At 49.9% G+C, this 20,297-nt stretch overlaps 1 protein-coding gene across 8 annotated transcripts in view; it reads left to right on the top strand.

Moving 5' to 3' along the window:
• Positions 1-20,297, top strand: part of Pitpnm2 (phosphatidylinositol transfer protein, membrane-associated 2) — a 131,648-nt gene that overhangs the window by 14,894 nt on the left and 96,457 nt on the right. For 5 of the 8 annotated variants that reach the window (XM_039089445.2, XM_039089453.2, XM_063271306.1 and 2 more), the window contains exon 2: positions 18,463-18,563. The exons of 2 other annotated variants lie outside the window; for them this stretch is intronic. The gene's annotated coding sequence lies outside the window, so the exon portion shown is untranslated. Of the gene's footprint in view, positions 1-18,461; positions 18,564-20,297 lie in introns of those variants that run through there. One more of the 8 variants, NM_001107139.1, reaches the window with a different exon arrangement.

Raw genomic sequence — 20,297 nt, forward strand, 5'->3', positions numbered from 1 at the left:
CGCAGCTGGGGAGAGAGTGCTTCTCACCGACAAGGCTAAGAGGTACTTCTTGCTGGGCTGGCCTGCTGAGAAGGAACATTTGCCTGCACAGGAACAGGAATGCTGGTGACTGCAGGCCTTCCGGGGCCACCCACACAGAGCCCATTAGCTCAGGACCTTGGCTGAGCTGCTTCCCTGGAGGAACTGAGTGAGCTGTTGCCCTTCTAATGGCCTAAGGGCCTCTCTTGTTGAGATCTTGGTCCTCGGGCTCTTCAGAGTCCCACGCAGCCGGAACTGGACAGGCAGGGCTTTCATCAGGTAGAGGTGCTATTTTTAGCCCCACTGCCTGTGTCACTCTGTCACTATGGAGATATCAGCTAGTGGCCCATAAGGATACATGCCTCTACTAGCAGAGAGGACAGGGGGCTGCTTCCTTCCCAGGACTTCTTAGTCAGGACCTTGGTCAGCATGAACAGTCCCCCCACCTCTGTATCTGAGGGGGTTGGAGAGGGAAGAGAGGGAGAGAAGGCACTGGCACACCACAGAGGCAGGCACAGTGACAGAGTAATGGCCTCAGGGTTGCTACTGGGTGTGGCCCTGTGTGTGGATGCCCACAGCCATCCCTTGTATTGATTAGACTAATAGAGAAGAGTGGGGACCCCATTTGAGAGGTGCTCTGTGATCTTGGGGCACTGCTTTACCTCCTTAGACCTTCACGTCTTCACAGTAAGAATCCACGTCCTACTTTCTTGGACCTGATGACATGATATTGGGGAAACTGTGTTTATGATTAAGGGATGAGGCCTTGTGTGTGTGTGTGTGTGTGTGTGTGTGTGTACCTGTGTAGATGTGTGTGGATATGTGTATGGATATGTGTATATGTGGATGTGTGTATATGTTAGACCTTTGTATATGTGTATGTGTGAACATGTGTATGTGGATGCGTATATGTGAATGCATGTGAGGGCGTGTGTATATGTGAGACCTGTGTATGTGTGTATGTGTATGTGTGTATGAACATGTGTACGGGTATGGACCTATGTATATGTGGACATGTGTGAGGGCATGTGTATATGTGGACGTGTGTGTGTGTGTGTGTGTGTGTTTGTGTGTGTGTATGTGTGTGGACCTATGTATATGTGGATGTGTGTGTGTGCGTGTGTGCATATGTGTGTGTGTAAACATGTGTATGTGTGTGGACCTATGTATATGTGGATGTGTGTGTGTACGTGTGTGCATATGTGTGTGTAAACATGTGTATGTGTGTGGACCTATGTATATGTGGATGTGTGTGTGTGTGAACATGTGTATATGTGGACTGTGTGAGGGGTGTGTGTGTATACATGTATAGACCTGTGTCTATGTGGATGTGGATGTGTGTGTGTGTTGCTAAGGTTGTCCTCAGGAGATCATCTAGACTCCTCCCACTCCTTGCTTTTCTTTTTCTCTTCTTTTGTCCTCTCTCTTTGAAGGCAGAGAAGATCAAAAAGAAAGCATTCTAGCCCTTTTCGTGCTAATAGTAAACGATGGGGCAAGCAAGAAGGAAACAGCCCATCCAACCTCTCCTGTGCCATCCTACAGACCTTACGATAAGATTCTAGGACCAGTCACAGTTTGCTCCAGGAGGAGGTGACACTTCCACATGAGCTTCTTTCCCACAGCAGGAGTAGCTGAGGCTCAGAGAAGTTAAAGTATGTGCCGGAGTCACACAGCCAGTGAGCCCTAAAGCAGGACTAAACACACTACTCAAATGAATCCTCCTGACTACATCAATGTAGTCCTGTGCTGAGTGTTTACCGGTCTAATGTGGATACCTGGCCACCATGGGCCGTGGAGCCACATCCTGTAGGTTGTATCTGTTTAGAGTCTTGGGCTTGTCTATGATCATAAACCTCTAGAAATAAAGTAAAGCGAGCGTTAGAGAGGATGTGGAGGAGTTGGTGGGACGTAAGATGCTGCAGCAACTGTGGAGAACGATTACCACGTGGCCAGAGGGTCCACCGCACAGGCCACCCCGTGAGAAGCAAAAGCAGAGGCCTCAGCAACTCCTCTCCGGTGTCCACAGGAAGACCGGAGATCCTAACCAAAAGGTACAGCTTGGACTTCCCAGCACTAGATAAACAGAACATGGTCCTCATCCGGGGGAGCACTGGCCGTGAAAAGGAATGGAGCGTTAACACACTACACAGGGAGGAAGCTTTGAAAGGGCCTGCTAAGTGAAAGAAGACAGCCACACAAGGTCAATACCATCCGTCCGCAGACTAGAGGTGGGACGTAGACTGGCAGTTAGCAGGAGGGAAGCTGGGAACTGTTTCAGTGGATGGCGAGATGTTCTGGAATAGCAGCAGTGGCCACACAGCCTTATGTTTGCACCGAGGGCTGCTGGACCGTAGACTTAAATGATGAAATGGGGAAAGAAAGGGAACGAACAGAAATCTCAAGCTCGCCGGCTTGGCACAGATATTCTTAGAACCTCCAGTGCTCGTGGGCCAGATGACGCCTCACTGTGTTTACCCAGGCACGGGGACAGTGCTCACATCTGTGGCCTGCCTGAGACCTCCTGCACAGCGGGGCCCCAGGTTCTTCTGCAGGGGCAGCCCTGGAAGTGAGCAGCCTCACGGCCGTGTGAACAACATCTGTCTCCGTGGCGCACTTCTGCACCTGACATTGGGCATGTCCTTTTATGGCACACGCTTGCTCTCAGCAAGTGGAAAGATAAATACCTCCTCAGAGAGCAGATGCCAGCTGCCCACGGCCCTGCCAGGGTCCCCAGCTGCAGAGTGGGTGGAAGATAGCACTGCTGGGGGGCGCGGGATACTGGCGGGGACATGGATGTGATGCAGACAGCCTGGCGAGCCATGCTGCAGACCTACTGGTAGACCTTTAGTGGGCCTCATGCTTCCTCAGGACCTTCGTGTTCTCTCCCGCTTATGGCTTGGCCTGGCTGGGCCACCAATCTTTCTGGGAGTGGTCACAGCCAAGTGAGTCTTCTTTTCTCATTAGGACCTCAGGTACAGGGAAGGCAAGACTGGCAGCAGAGAGGGGACCATTGATCGTGTGGCAGGTGAGGGGCCACCACATGGAACCAGACCCTCCCTGTCTCTCAGGGCCCATGAAAGGCAAACTACAGCGGCTAGTCTCTCTTGTCTTCGTCAGCAATTCAGGGCCGGCTAGTCTCTCATGTCTCTCGTTAGCATCTGGGCATCGTAACTAAGCCCCTCCAATACCCAGAATTCATTCCACACAGAAGTCCAACTGTTGGGTGAGCTGCCCCCTTCCTGAAACTCTCCTGCAGGGAGAATGTGCCCTACCCAGGCCTCCTCTTAGCTGCTGCTGATGGCTGGGACTTGCAGACTCCACTGTCTTGTCCTCACATGGACTGCTCCCTTTGTGTCCTTCTGCTGTGGTTGTTTTTTTTTTTTTTTTCTTTTTTTCGGAGCTGGGGACCGAACCCAGGGCCTTGCGCTTGCTAGGCAAGCGCTCTACCACTGAGCTAAATCCCCAACCCCTGCTGTGGTTGTTTTAAGCTTTATTTATTTATTGTGTACGCCCAAACGCTGGTTTTATTTTCTTAACTTTTGGCAGTATTGGCGGTTGAACCTAGGACCTCATGTGTACTAGACACGTATCCTGCCACTAGCTTAAGATCAAGCCCTGTGTCTGTTTTCTTATAAGGACTGAATCCAGTCACACTTGATTAAGACCACTCTGTGGACTGGCACCCTCACCTTGGCTAACTATATCTTCCGAGACCCTATGTCTAAAGCTGGGTCATGAACTTGGGGTGACACTACTGAACTTGGGTTGTTAGGTAAATGGCTGGATGAACATGAGCCGCTCTCCTTGCGCCACTGTCTATGTGTGCCTACGTAGGTGCATCATTTCTCCTCACCTATGTGTACGGCGGGCAGTTCTAGGCTCTCCCCATTTTTCCTTCTCCACAGCACTGAGCCTAGCATAACGACCGCCCTCAGACCCAGCCCTTTTTCTAGCACTTCTCACAGGGCCTCGTGACTTGCAGGGTGTTCTTTTCTTTCCGTGGCTTCAGAGTCTCACCCGGTTCATCTTCCTTCCCCCTCAGAGCCAAGGGGATGAGAGTGGCCCTGTGTCTTTTGGACAGATCAGCTCCCTCTCGGAACCCCAGCCTCAGCATACAATGGAGTTTGAACTGCCCACAGCCCCTTATAGTCTGTAATTATCTCCACTGTTTCCCACTGAGAAGATTGTAGACAAGAAGTGTGCCTTGGGGCCTGCGAGACTGAACTCCAATCCAGAGGCTGTCATTCTTGCCTCTTTGCCCTATTATCTGTGCCACCTCCTGCAGGAAACCTGACGAGCTTGATTTATGTCTATGGTCCTCGCTGTGCCCACTGGATGGTGCGTCGGCTCACAAGGGCTAGCTGGCTGTCTCCATGGTGTGCAGGCGTGTGCATGTTTGCGCACCCGCTGTGGTTTCCCTGCACTCCTCTCCTCCCTCCTGCAGCAGGACTTCTTCCTTTCTCTGCGTCTCCCCCTGTTTCCCCGAGTAGAACTTCCAGTGCAGGACTCGTCACAGCCTCATATATGTAAAGGATGATTAAACATTAGGTGACCTACTAAATGAAGGAAAGTAAAAATAAAAAAAGAAACCAAAAGCATGAGGATGATTTGATGAAGTTGTTTTGTTTTTTTTGTTTTGTTTTGTTTTTTTAACTCTAAAAGACAGAACTCGGGCAGGTGAAGCATTCTGCATGATAACATCACCCGTCAGTGCTCACTCCCTTTCGAGAACTAGCCGAACACTCTAGTGCCAATTCCAAAACAGGAATCGATTCCAAAGCAGTTGCTCCTGGGCATTGCAGCAAGGCAGGCAGAGTCCTGGGGGTGCAGCTAGAGACATGAAATGACCATAAATGTCCGTTTTAAGGCAAACACCCTCCTCTTTATCAGTCAGTAGTCTCGATGCAAGCAATAAGATAGTCTGGAGCAGAGAAGCACACATAACTCTTAGAAAAGAGGTTTTAAGAATTAATTAAAAATTAATGTTTTGAGTGGATACACTTGCTCAGGTTTGTAAAATAGATAAACTGGAAGACAATCAGCCGGGCTTTAGCCAGACAATATGGCGGCCAGTTAGAAGATAATAAGTAAATAACCGCCATTGCGTTCCAGTGTCAGCAGAAACCGGTTGGTTGAACTTGGTCGGGAAGGGACCCCTGACACTGTCAGGAGACGGGGGCCCCCGTTTTCCAGTTAATAAGAATGGCATTCAGGCAGTTGGGCCAACTGCCCCCTGGGACTCGGGATCTCAGCAGACCCAGGGGCAGTGATATGCACGCTATAGCGCAGAGTGCTCCAGCTCTCCCAATGGAGTCCTGATGAGTCCCTCAGAATGTTCTAGAACAGATTTGTGCACCATTAAGTCATCATCACAGAAGGCAGATATCCATTATCTCTGGATAGATAATCATCTGGATGGATAATGGCTGCAATTCTGGGAAAGACAAACCATGCTCTGTTCCAGAGTAGGTCTTGGAATATCCCTTTGGCTTTGAGGTCCTCCCAAGGTGACTGTGTAGTCTGAAAGGTGTGCAGTGTATCAGGAGAGCCAGGTGAGAGAAGCAGGGTGGATTACTACCTACCGGAAGGCACCATCTGTTCAAAAGCCAGCCAACCCATCACATTCTTAACCATTTTCTCAGAAGCATTTCTTACTTGTCTTTTAATTAGTAGGGACCACTGGAAATAGTTCAGTTGATAGCTGAATCATGTGACTGAAGGGAGGTATGGGATGGTAGGTAATGTCTCATCACCAGCTAGGCTGTTCTCTGAGACCACAGATGAGTGATCAGTGTGTGTCCTCCAGGGTTCACTAGGACCCCACACTTCCTTTCTCAATGGACTAGCCTTCTCTGTAGTATATATTCATATTCTCTCTCTCTCTCTCTCTCTCTCTCTCTCTCTCTCTCTCTCTCAGTTTTGTGATTTCTCACTTCTACCATTTGTTTTTGCATCAGAGGATGCTTCTCTGACACTCCAGGAGGCTACTGTGATTGCCATAGGTCCTGTGCCATAGCTTTTCTTCCAAGCCATATAATGACTGGCTACTCAGCCTAGCAAGGGCTGCTGGCATCCTGCTCGCTAGCCTGTGAGTAGGACAGGAATCGGAGGTGAATCTGCAAGAGCCCCCCCCTGGGCATTTAGTGATCCTGGGAGAGGGTCTGAATCAACTCACAGGCTTTGTGGTTTGTTCTTATTGTTTAGTTTTGTTTGTTTTGTTTTGTTTTGTTTTGATCATTGAAGGAAGTTCACAGAATTAGCTAATAATATTGTTCCAAAAAGTGAATTTCAAAGATATGTGAATCACTTATTATTTTCTTTGCATTTTGTGCCCCCTCCCATTCTCTCACCGTCCTTCAGTCCCTGCCTCCTACTTTCCTCCTTCCTTGATGAGGGTCAGAGGGTTGAGACAGGGTTTCACATAGCTTAAGCTAGCCTCAAACTTATTATGTAGTTTAGCCTGGTCTTCAGCTCTTGATCCTCCTGCCTCGACTTCCCAACTGCTGGGATTACAGGCGTGCGCTACCACATCTGGCTTTGTTTTGTGATTTCAAAACAGGTACTAAATGTCAGCATTTTAGGATAACTATTTAAAAAAAATCAAACAACGTAAAGGTTTGCTAACTGCACCGTTAGTGGTGCGTATCACCTTCAATACCCTGAATCTTATTCATGCCTCAGAATCCGTCCCAGTTCTGTAATGTCTCCTTCTCTAGCCACTCTCCTCTAGTTCCCAAAGAACATGATCTTCCCAGTTTCCCTTTGCTATTCATTAATCATTTGTTCACTCATTCATTTTTTTAAAGAACATATGGCAAAACATTGAGAAAGTTGTGCATGGCACGTGAGTCCAAAGATAAATTTGATTATGCCTTGATTTATGAAACTAAAACACATACACTATAGAAACAATAAAATAGGAAGGTCTGACGTTGTTTTTCTAAAATTACTCCAATAAACAATACATTTTATGGTCCGAGTACCAACACCAGACATCTTACCACCCTTGTCTTCAGTGACTTTGTTTTCCTCTCCAGGGACAATGATGGATAACAGCTCGGTGTATGTGTTTGTGTGTGTGTATGTATGAGTGTGTGTGTGTGCTTATTGTATGTATGCACGCATGTTTATATATGTGAGTGATTATTGTATGGATGTATTCATATCTATATGTGTATATCTGTGTATTTTTGACTCTGTTTACATGTTGTATGTGAGCCTATGTATTATGTGTATGTGTGAATGTGTGTGTGTGTGTGTGTGTGTGTGTGTTTCTTCTGCGAGTATCAATATGTGTTGTTTCCAAGGACAGGAACAGCTGTCTACTCTTATGCACAGCATTTTGAACTTCCTGAAGTTTGCGCCGACGAGGGAGCTCCTGTTGCTGCGTTTAGCATTGCCAGATTTCTCAGGTGATCAGCTTTGTGTTCCGCAGATGGGCCCTCGTGGGACAAGTATTCATGGAGTTCAGGGTGGTGCTATATAAGAAGCAGGGTCCTGCAGCTGGGTTCTGGCATACACGGTTCTCCCCCTGTCACCTGGGCAACACAGTTCTGGAGGCTGCATTGCCAAGGCAGTGCGGCTATTTTCCTTCTACTCAGGACCCTTGTAGCTGAATTGTTCCCACAAAAGTAGTGTCAGCTTGCATTGCGACATATGGCGTGTGAATAGGAGGGGTTGGTTTTTAACCTCAAAACCCCAGGCAAGGAAAGAGGTTTTAAGTAAAATGAAAATCTGAGACAAGTCCTGGATGAGGGGCTTGCCCACTCAAAGGCAAGCTGCAGTCAGCAGGCAAAAGTGGCCTATGCATTAGACCAATGTGTACACAACAGAGGGAACATTTATGTTCAGGAGTCTTCAGACTAGCCTGCAAGCTTCCTTCCTCGTAAGAGACAGGGAAGGGACTTCCTGGGCCTTGCCTCTCCTCTGTCAGTTTGTCCATCACAAGACATCTAAGAAGCAACTGGGTCCCTAGTGTTCTAGGCTGATAAGAATTTTCTTTCATATATGTGTCGGGGAGCCTGTATGTACCTAGGAGGACCTTCCACATGCCTGAGTTGCACAGATATGTAAAATTAAAGCTAATTTTCCAAATAAGGACATGGAAAAGTGCTACAAAAGTTCACAGAAGGCACCAAGAGTTGGGGCTGGAGGGGATGGTTAGTTTGTGTTTAATGAGGACAGAGTTCAGTTTGGAGAACGAAGACTCTAAAAGAGGGTGGTGACTACAGCGGTTGCACAATGACCTTAGTGCCACTGAACTGTACACTTGAACATGGCCAGCCCAGTGCATGCTCCGGCCCCATAACCTCACACGAAACCTACAGCTCACTGGCCTCCCTTCCTCTTCTGCCCCGAGGGCTAGGAAGCAACACAAAAGGCCCGTCTAGAGAGAAGGCAAGGAGCCCTCAGCTCGGCTGGCTTAGTGGTTCTTGGCCCACCTTAACCGGTGAGAGCTTGGCCAATCCTGGAGCTCATTTACTCCCTAGGGTCAGGTTCGGAGATGTAGAGAAACCAGTGATACCAGAGTTGAAGGCGGCACCCCAAGAGGTAAATGACTGGGCCAGCTGAGCCTCCATGGCTTGAGGTCCTGTGCCCTAACAGAGTCGGCCTGACCTGCCCAGGTCTACTGTTTGCAAGTGTGGCTCCAGCCTGCTGCTGAACCCTTTGGAGCCTGACACGAGCGAAAGCTCCTAGTGACCTGGACACAGTCCTCTTTGTGGCTTTCATGTTTTCCCCACAGCTCAGATAAACTTTATAAAAAGAGCATTTGCCTGGTTCTTCTAGATGCAGATGGGCAGGGCAGGTGTCTGTTTAGAAGCCCACCGTGGCTTAGAGCAGCTGCTCGTGGGTACTCCCCTGCTGGGCTCAGGGTTCCAAGCCGCAAGGGGAAACTTCTTGGAGATACATTGGCTCCTCACAGCTGCCCATGTGCTGAAGGTGTTCTGTCAGTGGAAGCCATTACCCACACTGCACCTGTTGTCAGGGACACTGTCACTAAGCCTCAGTGCTGTGCCACAGCTAGCTGTGTACTCGTTTAGGGGATTGTCTCAGATGTGGATGGGACTCCACTGCCTCTGGCTGAGGGTTCTGACTTTGGTCATGGTCCCCTGCCCATAGGTTTGTGGACCCCACCCATGGCAGAGAGAAAAGCAAAGGGAAGACCAATGACCTTCTATTTGGTGTTTCAATACAGAGAGGCCCTTGATCTGAGTTGGCTCATCCCAGTACCCAAGAAGTAGTTAGAACAATATGGCCACTTTGTAGCCAGAACAGATTCCAGGAAGCTGGTACCGTCCAAACCCATACAACCCAGGGAGTCAGAGCTGTCAGATTACAGCACATTTATTTTCTGGTCTCACAACATTCCTGTTGGGAGTCCGTCCGTCTGTCCTTCCTTTCTTTCTTCCTTCCTTCCTTCCTTTCTTTCTTTCTTTCTTTCTTTCTTTCTTTCTTTCTTTCTTTCTTTCTTTCAAAACAAACAAAAAACCAAATGGAGATAGGGTATTTTTCTGTGTAGCCCAGGCTGTCCTGGAACTCACTATGTAGACCAGGCTGGCCTCAAACTCAATGATCTGCCTGCCTCTGACTGTGATCAAAGGTGTGCGTCGCCACCACCACCCAGCCTGTTAATTTTTGAGACAGGGTATTGCTCTATCCCAGGTTGACCTGGGACTCTTGTCTCCAACTGGCCTTGAACTTGAGATCTTCTTGCCTCCGCCTCTGGAGTGTTGGGAATACAGGCGTGCACCACCACACCTGGGGCTTGTTTTATGATAGTCTATTAAGACCATTACTGCTTCTGGCTGTTCTGAAACGACTGTTTCCAGAATGAACTGAAGAGTCTGCCCACTGTTTTCTAACTGCCCCCAAAGGGCAGAATCAGCCCTGGAGAAGTTTATTCTCTCTCTCTCTCTCTCTCTCTCTCTCTCTCTCTCTCTCGTTGAAATAGTGATTTCCCTTTTTTAAAAAAACTATTATTATTATTTTCTGTTTGAGACACTATCTCACTAAGTAGCTTAGGCTGGCTGGGAACTTGCTGTGCTGCCCTGGCTGGCCTTGACCTCTATTGTGTCAGCCTCCCAAGTGCTGGGACTGCAGGGAAGCTAAAACCATCTTCGTGGAAGATCGCTTGAGATTGTAGATAGAACGAGGTTTGCTGTGGGCTCATATGTGAAGAAGCATAGCTCGGTCTCCCCTGCTAGTATGCCCCAGAGAAGCCCATGCCAGTGCCTGAAGTCAGGCTGTCCATGCAGCGCACGGCCAGCAGCTCCCCTTGACTCACCAGCTGTCAGGGAGGTGACATGACTTGCCACATTCACGGGGCACTGTGAGCAGCACTGACACAGCCTCCTCATGTGGGCGGCAAGCATGTGCTTCTCATTAAGAAAATTGCTACTTTGGAACAGGCTCTGAAAAGAACTTTTTTGCCTTTACTAAAATTAAGAAAATAATAATAAAACAACCCACCCAACACCCTAAACTTAAAAAGAAGGAGAAAAAAATTGACGTCAACCCAGGGGGGGAAAAAAAAACCTTTACAGGTCCAGAATGGAGTTAGAACTTGGCAGAGACATGGACAGAGCCAAGAAATCCCACTGGGCAAGGCTAAGCTCCCATCCTCCCCTGGCTGAGCCGTAAAGCCTGAGCCGTGTTGGAAAGTGACAGAGACTGTTGTCAGGACAGACAACTGAACTGATTTGCTCTGAGAATTCCCAGCCATCGCCTGCAGTCATTCTGCTGGCTGGCCGCATGGAACCTCATTTGGAGCACTTGACTACCGAAGAGGCCCTCAGCCGGAACCTGACTGTCGTGGACGCTGAGCTCACTTACGCCCGGGGTGGAAGCCACCTTCCTGGACTGCAAGCCACCTTCCTGGGCTGCAGGTGACCGAGGCTGCCCCTGGGCATAAGCCACAGAGACATAATAGGAGATGGCCTCTCTTGTTCTCCATGGTGGAGAGAGTGATGGCTGCCATTTCGGCCTCCAGCACGGTGTTCGTGGAAGGGCCATGTGTTTGACAAATCCTTAACACATCCAGTAGCCAGATGGTCCAAACAACCCACCAGAGGTGTGGTATGTAAATATTTCCCATCATTACCACAGCGCTGCTGTGTTGACACTAGCAAGGATGAAGAGTAACCACGAGGAGCTCCTGACAGCCTGTCAGGTCACAGGCAGAGCTGCAAAGCCACCCCTGTCCCCTGGAAGGCTTCAGGCAAGCGTGGTCTCCGGCCGTTCTTCCCAGATACTGAGGAGGCACCATGTTCCCCTCAGCTCTTCACCAACACAAGGTTTGCTTCTCATGAGCCACTGCTTTCCAGTGTGCCAGAGCTCTGTGGGCCAGCTCGTCTCCCTCTTTGTTTTGTTTACCAAGAAGCACACAGCTAAGTGTACAGATTGCCCTCAAACTAGGGATCTTGGTGCAGATGTTCCCTTCCCTGTTTGCTGTCCTGTTGTGGAGTGAACCTAGGCTGTAAGTGTTTTGGAACCAGGGAGCACTGAATATCATGAACAAAGGTCCTAGTGTGTGCTTTTAGCATGATTACCACATATTCAGTATCTGTGAGATCTCTGGATTATCAATATAGATATCAACAATCAACTTCCTAGCCTTTGAAGAGGGAAGGGGAGAGAGGGAAGGAGAGAGAGAGAGAGAGAGAGAGAGAGAGAGAGAGAGAGAGAGAGAGATCTCACTATATAGCTTAAACTGGCCTCTAATTCACCATCCTCTTTCTTCAACCTCTCACATGCTAGCAGCATTCCAGGCATTTGTCCCCATGCCTAGCTTCATTGTCACTCCTTCTTATCATCCAGTTGGATCTGATTTCCACAAAGTGAATCGGAGACCCTTGGTTCTTTCATATGAAAGATCTCACCTGAAGTCGGCTTGGGATTTGCATCACGTATCCACACTTCCTTCTGTTAGAACTGTAGCACGGTTGGAGGTGGGAGCTGACTGCGGTCACATTCACACTCAGAAGATGAGGAAACTGAGGCACAGACAGACAGAGCTGACTGACATAGTCTCTAGCTGGGTCCCTAGTCTCAGCCCTACACTAAGGATCACCCACCGTATGCAGGAAGTTCCACTGGTGTCACACCATGTTCAAGTCTCCACTCTGGACAGTGCAACACAGGACAACGAAGAGCTGGAGCCAGTCAGTGAATGGCCTGGCTCCTCCACCGGGTCACTAGAGAACTCTGAGCCTCAGTGCAGCTGTGAGGCCTCAGCACCCACCCCGCTGGGATGCCGAGCATGGAAAGTCAGTCTCTTCCCAAGCCTCACTAAAGCACAGGCTCCTCTTAGTGACTCATGTGTTCTGAAGAGGACAAAAGGTCCGCCCTAGTCTCCTATTAGGAACAGAATTTTCTGCAAACCCCTCAGCTACACCACGTCAGTTGTCTGTTGCTACTTAACAGTGACCCAAACCTCTCATGTGCTAGCCTCTCGTGTTTGCTCCTGAGGTGGCAATCCAGGCAGGACTTGGCAACTGCAACACCTCTGTTCTCTAGTGTCAGCTGTCACAGCTTGACTTGTGCTGGAAGGCCCTACTTCTAAGTGGCACGATTCCTGTGACAGAGTGACCATGCTAGCCAGCAGGGGCTCCCTGCATGCATCTGCTTCCCATGTCTGGGGCAGGCTTCTCCCAGCTCAGTGACCTTCAGAGAACTGGTTTCCCAAGTGGCTGTTGCTCCCCCCCAGAGCGCAAGTCAGCCGCATCCAGGCCATAGCTGCCGCTTCTGCTCTCTCCTTCTTTTCTTATTTTTCCCTTTGTGGTAATGCATATAAACCATGCAGCTGAGGCTAAACTGTCCTGAAGGGCGTAGCACAGAGGCAGTGAAGTAGATTCTTACCGTTGGGCACTCAGTTCCCCATGGAACAGTCTCCCGGGAAACTAAAACTCAAGCATCACATCTGTCTCCCTGCCACCCTACTCCTTTCCTTTCAGCCTAGTGTCACTCCCCCTCCACCCCAGTTCTCCAGTCTGACTGCCCTGGCTGTCTCATGTGATGGGTTATGTTTATCCTCTTGTGTCCAGCTTGATTCACTTGGCAGAATATTTTCAGGTATTATAAGGCGTATCTGAATTCCTTTGGGGATCCTTTTTACAGCGGATGTGTTCTGAACCGATGACCACATTTTACTGGACTTCTGTCTTCCGACGCCTAGCTATTGGGCAGAGTGCCGCCGTGAATTTAGGGAGACACACACCTGTTTGCATACCTGCCTTCAGTTTTTCCGTTAGGCTTCTCAAGATGGAGGTTCAAACCTGGCCGAGGGTTACTTCCAGCCCGCCCTCTTGGCTACAAGAAGCCAAAGGGCCATTCAAAAGAAGGGGACACCACAAGGTCCTGGCTTCTTGAAGGCCACCCAAGTAGCATCTGCCATGACCACGCTGGGAGAGGTCTTTGCAGACCTGTTCAAGAGCCTGCTGGCCGATGGATGCCTCTGAAGCACACAGATTCCGGGAGTCGGCTCTCTGAGAGGCTCATCTCTGGGGGATCATCTCAGGCCAGGGCCCAGCGCTTCTCCTGAAGACGGCCACAGTCTCCCACTGGTACTGTTCTGTGTTGCTGCAGGCTGTGCCTCTCATTACATAATCTGTTATTCTGTGCTCCACCGGGCCCTGGTTACTTGTCAGAAGTTTCTAAAAGCCAGCTGAATCAGCTCCAGGCAGCTGGGGGTGCTGCCTCTCCCTCATAGTATTAGTCACCCTGTACTTAGCTAAATTTAACTTTTTATCATCCAAATGATATTTTTGTGGGCTTGGGATTTTACATAATGCTACCAACTGCTGCAGGCTAAGAATTTCTCTTTTTTGCCATGCGTTCCTCTGTGTGTGTGTGTGTGTGTGTGTGTGTGTGTGTGTGTGTGTGTGTGTGTTCTGGGTTTTTCCCCCATGAACTCTTGCACTCTCAAGGAAACATTGCCGGGTCCCTCTTCCCCGACTGTGCTTTCCCAGCTCCCAGGATCATGCTTGAGCTCTGCGTTCACCATCTACCAGCGGGGAGGAGAAGAGTTCCTTGTGGCTTCCCAATGCTCTCCCCCCCAACCCCCCCCCTGTATTTCTGCCAGCACTCGAGGGCTCTCCACTCTGAAGGTCTTGAGAGTCCCCACTGTCTGTAGCACACTGCACCTGAGAAAGAGCAGGTACAGAGGACTCACTTGGCTGTGAGAGCCAAGCAGTGAGATGCTCAGTCAACCTGCCCAGACATGGGGTACCCAGGCAGGTGCTTCCTGGTCTCAGGTAGGGGTAGAGGTGACACAGTGGAAGGCCAGGAACTGGTCTCATGGAGAACACAGAGACTCAGCCCTCAAAAGAGAGCTGTGGCATGGTGCTGCCTGCCTTTCATCCCAGCACTCGGGAGGTAGAAGCAGGATGATCTCTGGGAGTTAGTGGCTAGTTTCGTCTACGTAATGAGTTCCAAGCTAGCCAGGGTTACATACTGAAAACCTGCCCCGGGGGGTTGGGGGTAGGCATGGAACTGGGCGTACAGTTAGGGAACTGGGTGTAATGCTCAGCCCCTTGACTATCTGAGCCCGGAAGTGGCTGTGTTCTGGACCCTTACATGAGAGTCCAGTGTGTGTCCATGTGTGTACGAGGGAGTGAAAGTAACAACGGTATGTGCCCAGCAAGGTGTTAAATGGTTGCTCTCACAGACTCAATCTTGAAGATGCCTGAAGTCTGTACTAGTGACCGTTCTCTCAGATAAGAAAACCAAGTTCCAAAGAATCTCAGAACCTGGATGTGGTAGAACCTGACTTCAGAGCTGAGAGAGAGAGAGAGAGAGAGAGAGAGAGAGAGAGAGAGAGAGAGAGAGAGCGCGAGCAGAGTTTGGCCTACTGCCTCTAAGCTAAGTTCATCCCCGAGTAGAGTGCCCACGTGGGACTCATACTTGCCCTGTGTAGTGTACTTACTATCCCTGGCCTGATTTGCTCACCTAGTTCTCCCAGGCACTGTCATCACAGCGGCAGCCTCTGTGTGGATGAAGGAGGTTCTGCAGGGGCAAGAAAGAACTTACCTCACCCAGTACCCAATTTATCTGCTGAGTTTTGGTAGCTTTCAAAATGGAGCTGTATTTACTCCTTGGTGTATATATTAAGCGACAACTTTGGCCTGGGAGTGCAGCCTAGGGTGAGCATCTGCCTGTCATGCGTGATGCTCTAGGTTTAACGCCCTGTGCAACGACAAATGAACAAACTAAACTTTTATATTTCATTTCAAGATTAAGAGAAATTAGAAACAGGTCCATCCAAAAACTCGTCCACGAGTGTTCACAGCAGTGTCTCCTTAATTGCCAGTGCTGTCCAGATGTCAACAGCAGACGCACAGAGAAGCAAAGCGTGATCTCTTCCATTCAACTGAATGCAGTTCAGTTATAAGACGGACTGAAGGAAGCTGGGAATACGGCTCAGAGGCAGAGAGAGGGCTTGCCTGGCATTGGTGAGGCTTTGGGCTCAGTCACAGGCACTGCAAAAAACTACATTAAGATTTAAGACATTAAGAAAGAGGATGGCATACTGCCACATGCCATGGTCTCTGAAAACACCACCCTAGAAAAAGAAGCCAGACTCGTAAGGGCCGAGTACTGTATGACTCCACTAATGCCAGATGTCTAAAACAGGCAAATCGACACAGACAGAAGGCAAATTAGTGGTCCCCGGGGGCTAGGAGGGAAGAGAGAATGAGCGGTGACTCATGGGTACTGGGTTTCTTTAAAGAGGGGTACAAGTGTTGCAGGCTAAGACAGCATGTTGGCTAATAAGCACTGATGACAATGGCTGGATGCTTTCAAAGGGCAAGCTTTGTGCCACTTGTAAGGTATATGTAAATTTTTAAAATAAAGCGACCCCGAGTCCCCATGGCATTCCAAGGCCCTGGACGGTTTGCTTTCGAGCCACCTGCCCTGTGTGCCATCTTCTCTGCCCATTCTGCAGCCACCTGCCTCAGTCTCCATGTCAACGGGGGTGGAGACAGCAGCACTGGCTTCAGTCTCACTACCCACTCGTAGTTGCTTCCAGCCGGGGCCAGCTTGAGGCATGTGGACGTCTGGGCAAGGGAGCTACTTGGCACCCCATCAAACCGGTATTCTTTAAGTGTTTGTTTGACATTTATTTAGTGGGGCTGAGGAGAGACTGATATTCTATTAATGGAAACCGTGTAGAGAAACAGATTCGTTTACCAGTTCACTTCCACTGACTGAAACAGCACCAGGGTTCAGAAAACTTTTGAGGAAAGCAATTCCGACTCTCGCCATCCTTGTCTTTCAGGCAGGTTTGGTTTCGGCTTACTGTTTTCTCTCCCCTGCAATTCTCCACGCCTTCGCAGGGCATTTAAGTTTAAAACGTAAGGTAGCAAAATGTTTTCTTCTCGTTCCTAGGAATAGCAGCACACGCTGTATGTGAGTGTGGACTGGGGCTCCCGGGGTCATGGCTACACAAATGTGGAGCAGGCATGTGACAGATTTCAGCAAGGGGATGCTTCACGTCACCCAGTGTATGTTCGAAATCTTTGGAGGGAACTTGGGTTGACCAGGGACATGTTTTTTGTTTCATTCTAACAGAGCTCTGAACACCGCGAGTTCTGTTCCACGAGTGATAGTCTGTGAAGTCTACTACTTAACCTAGTTCTACTTAACCTAGTACTACTTTAACCTAGTACTACTTAACCGAGCATCTCAGATCTCCAGCGGGTTCCCTCACACATCAACCCTCTTTGCTTTTTTGTCCCAGAATGCTTCTTTCCCTTAGTCCCTGCTGGTCGAATTGCCATTGTCCTCTTCACCCATGGGGAGTCATGTAGAATAGAGGAACTTGGATGACAAAACTGGCTCCCCACGGTTTCCCTTACCTGGAATTCGGGGACCTTACATGATGACCTCATAGCTATTGAGAAGGACGGCGGTGAAAGCTAAGAACCAGGATGGCATAGTTGCGTGGAGCTTGGTGAACGGTGGCACCAGGTGCATGCCGGAGTATCTGCCCGAGCTGGACTCTGGGAAATCTGGGGCGTTTTGCTGGCTCTGGGGTCAGGAAAGTACGAGGATGTGTGAATCAACACGGGTCAGAGGCAGGGCTGCCAAGGAAGCTGTGTCTCTGAAGGCCAGCCCTCAAAAGTTGCTCGCTCCCTCACCATGGTGTTCCCTAGGGAGTAGGATGGGCAGTGTGGGTGGTGTGTGAAAAGCCCGCCGCCGTTCCCTGCAGCCACACCTCCCACTGCTGTGCTGCACTAGCTCTCTGCACGTCCCCATTCCCTCTTTCTCTCCTCTGACTCTTGCCGGCTGTGTGGCTCACTGGCAGTTGATCACTTTGTCATCGAGGTCCTCCATTAAACATCCCTTGGGTTTTACACTTACCTCTGTCAAGATTGTTCGTCCTTGCACACACACCCAGTGTCTTACTAGTCCTGGTGCCTGGCTTCAGCCTTTGAAGTGAGACTGTCCTGAACTTGGTCATTGGTTCCTGGAATATCTCAGTGTCTGTAACTTGCTGGGAACTACAGGGCAGGTCATTGGAGGGGTGTACAGGTGCAGGGGAATGGGCTCCCAAATGTGTTTGGTAGATGAGGACTAGTTGAGCTGTGATGTGGATCTGGGCCTGTCTCAGTACTTGTGGCAGCCCTGGGTTGAACAGTGGCTTCTTTGGTGACCGGGACTCCATGAAAACCCATTTCTCTAACTTTCTTATTTATTTATCTTTCTATCTATTTGTTTGTTTGGTTTTTCAAGACAAGGTTTCTCTTTGTAGCCTTGGCTGTCCTGGAACTTGCTCTGTAGACCAGGCTGGTCTCGAACTCACAGAGATCAACCTGTCTCCTACCTTGAGAGTGCTGGGCTTAAAAGAGTGTGCCACCCTCCTCTGGCCCAATTCTCTATCATTCTTCTCTTGTTTTGTGAGCTCAGCTCTGGCCTGTGCGTGCGTGGCAGGAGTAGGCATCTGTTCCGATTGTGTCTAGATGAAGGGAGTTAGAGGCGCAGTGGCAAGACTGGAGACCGCCTGCATCTTCCAACCAAGCATCCAGCCAAGTGTCTCCGACTTCTTCCTGCTTTGCCTAGTTTTCCGGTTGTCCCTACCCCACCCCCATACTATGGCTTGAGGTTCTCTAACAGGGTCCTGAGTGAAACCATTGGCTGGAAGCCAAGAGTCCTGGTCATGTAGAAGCAGGCAACTGTGTAGACTTGCCAGTGTGGTTGTTCTAGTTGGGCAGTGAGGAGGCATATCCATCCCCGGTTCTGAGATAGGCACTCCCTCCCTGAATGCATGCGTCAGGTTTATAAAACCTCCCTGTCATCCACACCTTTGGCCCCCTTGCTCCACTGAGGCTTTGGGTCTAATATTGCTCAGGCCAAGGCTGGCCCTACCAGTTTCCCTATTGACTGGCACAGAGGGATGGGGAACCCAGGTGGCTCATCTCCTCTACCTTTGGGTTTTCCCTGCAGGATGCTGGCACGTGTGTCTTGGTCCCTGACTCCCTTCTGTGGACATACTGATCATTCCTCCTCCTGTGGTGGAGACGTTGACAGAGCTGCTCAGATCTAAGGTAAAGACCAACTGTTGTGCAGTGCCCGCCTTCCTGCCCAGCCTTTGCCATTTCCTGTTCCCTTGAAAACCTTTCTGGTTGCTGTTGGTAGACAGCCACCCATTGGTTACATGAAAATATCTCCATTGATTGGGAAGGTATCCTGTCTCTGGTATTGGCTGTTGTCCCCTCCTCTCCCATGCAGAACACACCAAGAGGACTTTTTTGCTGTTTGTTCTCAAGGTTCTATCTGGACTCTCTGCTCCAGATGACAGGCATGGGACAAAGTAGGCAGGCGTTTTGATTGAAGGTACCTTCCTTCTGGGCTCTGGGACCCCAGTGACTTTCTGGCCTCCATGGAGAGGCAAGGCTGGGCTGCTTTCTCATTCTGCTGCCCACAAGCTGCAGCAGTCACCCAGAAGCTAGTGCCTGTGGGATTCCTCAGGCTCTGTTCCTCTGATGCCACTCTGCGTCTTGTCCATCTCATCTCCTAGACAGCGTCTCCTCTGACCTCCTGCCTGACATGAGAACCTCTAATAAAAGTCCAGGTGGTGGACTGACCTTGCCTTCCTCCCTGACTTCCCACGGACTCTGCTTTCTGGACACTCATCAGAAGGCTTGAACTTTGGGATTGCAGATAGTGCATGTTCCTTCTAGGGAAGAAAGCCGTGAGGGGAGGAAGGCTTACTGGCCTCAGCCTCCTTTGGACCTCCATCTTACTTGAGGGAGCTGAAGCCTCAGGTGTTAGACTCAGTCACAGAGCTGCCCAGCAGCGGGCTTGAGATCTGTCGCAACTTCTGACCCGGAGCACACAGTCCAGCCTTCCAAATGTGATGCCTCTGGGTCCAGCCTTGAAATGCTCTTGGTTCCTACCGGCTGGGCCCCTTCCTCACTGGGAAACTCCCAGGGCACAGGGCTGTCAGGGCTGCCTCTGGCTTCTGCTTGCAGGCTGGCACCCAGGGCTGTTCTTTTCTCTAATTACTCATTTTCTTCCCTTGCCGAGAAAAGGCCTCCAAGTGCTAAGGGGAGTGTGGTGTGTTGTTTTTTGTTTTTTTGTTTTGTTTTGACTTCACTTTCTAAGGTGTCTCTGAACAGGAGGAGCTATGGGAACAGTGACATCAGAGCACACAGTCCCAGCTCATGGCTTCTGTGGTCAGGTCTGAGCCGCATGGTTGCCATGTGCCAGTACAGTTGGCCTCCAGCGTGAGGCAGAGTCCCCCAGAGAACCCTGCCCCACAGGACCTGAACATTGATGTCACCTCTTGGTGCTCAGAGAGACCCTGCCCCTGCTTTGGCTTGGGGCCTCTACTTCCTGTTTCCTTTCTCACAGGAAGGGGCTCTTTCCTGCTTAGCAGCTGCCATGAATGAGCTTGCAGAGGTGGCAGCCTCACAGCCCGTCTCACCCAGGGTCCTCAGTGACTTCCCCACGTCATTCCCGTATCCCTGCAAGTGTTTATCAAGTACTTGGTGTACGTTAGGTGTGTCGTGCATGTTGTGCCAGCCTGTACACACAGAAGGGAGGTTACTATTCCAGGTGCCAGGGACGCAGCTGTGAACAAAGCAGACAGAAGCCCCCGTGTGAGCGGTTTGCCTCCTGGTGCGTTCTGTGCTGTACCAGTGTCCTGAAGTCACCTCTACCCAACTCTGTTTGCCAACTTCCTGCCTTCCTTTCTGGGCCCATTTCAAGTCCCTCCTCGTAAGCCCCCAACCTCTAATAACCCATCTCTCCTTTTCTTATTGTCCCAGCATTCCGCT

This window comes from Rattus norvegicus, chromosome 12 (assembly GCF_036323735.1).
Source record: "Rattus norvegicus strain BN/NHsdMcwi chromosome 12, GRCr8, whole genome shotgun sequence".
NCBI classification, from domain to species: domain Eukaryota; kingdom Metazoa; phylum Chordata; class Mammalia; order Rodentia; family Muridae; genus Rattus; species Rattus norvegicus.